Below are 1,574 nucleotides of genomic sequence, written 5' to 3' on the forward strand. Positions count from 1 at the left end.
TGCATAAGACCAATGTTTAATTTTATGACTAAATTAAATCATCACATATATGAATATGTCAAGTAATGAGACATAGATTTCCAACATTTGCGACTATTGTGATGCAATTTCTCAAACCGGAGTTACTCAAGACAAAATCCGATGGGTATTGTTTCCTTTTTCTTTAATGGGTACCGCAAAGCAATGGTTGAAGAGCCTAGACAAGGCTACCCTTGGTATTGACTCATGGAAGAAGTTAGCACTTGCCTTATACAAGAAATTTTATCCTCCGGAGAAGACCAATAGGTTGAGAGCCCAAATCACGGGGTTCAAGCAAAGGGATGAGGAATCATTGTAGGAAGCATGGGAGAGATTTAAGGACACTTGTCGTTCTTGTCCACACCATGGACTTAGCGAGTGGTTCCTTGTGCAACAATTTTGGAATAGTCTATATGAAGACTCCCGCAATGTTCTTAATATGGCATCCAATGGGATGTTTACCGAAGTTGATGACAATCAAACATGGGCCAAAATCGAAGAGATGGCGGTTCATAATTCCCAATATAGTAGGCCTCGGAAGGCCACAAGAGGAGGAAAGCATGAGGTAGATTCCATCGCTCAATTGGGTGCTCAACTAAGTGCTCATATCGACACCATCAATTTGAAGTTTGAGAAGGTCATGGCTAATCTTGATGAAGCTTCCAAATCACCCAAACAACATGTTAGTGCTATGATGGCATCATCCTCAATCCCAAATGGAATATGTGAAACTTGTGCAACCTTGGGACATGATCAAAGCGAATGTAGGGGAACAAATGAACAAGTAAATGCTTTTCAAGCATACAAGAGTGATACCCCTTATTCCAACTACTATAATGAGAACACCAAATTCCATCTAAACATACACTCCACCTCCAATGAGAAACCAAGCTCAAAAACCCTTTTTCAACCAAAGCCATGGTTATCAAAATCAACCCTCCTACAACCAATCAAATGACCAAAGCTTTGATGTTTAAAAATCGGTCCTCCAAATGCAAAAGAACCAACAAGAATTCATCACCCAAATGCAAAAAGATAGCCAAGCTAAGGAAATCACCATCAACAACATTCTTGCCCACACCAAAATGTTAGAGACTCAAATGACTTAATTAGCATTTTCTAGCTCTCAAAGACATAAGGGGCAATTACTGCCTCAAGGTAATCCGCCAAGACATGAGACGATTAGTGCCATCCATTTGAGGAGTGGTACAAGATATGAGGGGCCAAAGAGGCCAATTGATGAAGATATTATAGATGCTAGTGACAGCAAAGAGTTGTGGAGAACTGTAAGGAGGCAGATCCTACCACTAATGAACTTTCAAAGAAGAAGAATGAAGAGAAGGCTAAGGAAAAAGAACCTATTGTGATTAGACTTCCATTCCCAAGTCGCCAAAGTAAGCCTAAGCTTGATGAGCAACATGGAAAGTTCATGGAAATTGTGAAGAACTTAGAAGTCTCAATCTCATTCATAGAATTGATCAATCATATTCCGGCTTATGCAAATTACATGAAAGACATTTTTACCAAGAAGAAATCCATCCGAAAGTTGGAGACTA

At 39.6% G+C, this 1,574-nt stretch overlaps 1 non-coding gene across 1 annotated transcript; it reads right to left on the reverse strand.

Annotated features, from left to right (window-relative positions):
- Positions 1 to 283: 283 nt before the first annotated feature.
- Positions 284 to 390, reverse strand: LOC141621776 (small nucleolar RNA R71). The gene has a single exon (XR_012532669.1). It is a non-coding gene; the product is annotated as a small nucleolar RNA R71 (small nucleolar RNA).
- Between the last annotated feature and the right edge of the window lie 1,184 nt (positions 391 to 1,574).

Source organism: Silene latifolia, chromosome 1 (genome assembly GCF_048544455.1).
Source record: "Silene latifolia isolate original U9 population chromosome 1, ASM4854445v1, whole genome shotgun sequence".
In the NCBI taxonomy this organism is placed as follows: domain Eukaryota; kingdom Viridiplantae; phylum Streptophyta; class Magnoliopsida; order Caryophyllales; family Caryophyllaceae; genus Silene; species Silene latifolia.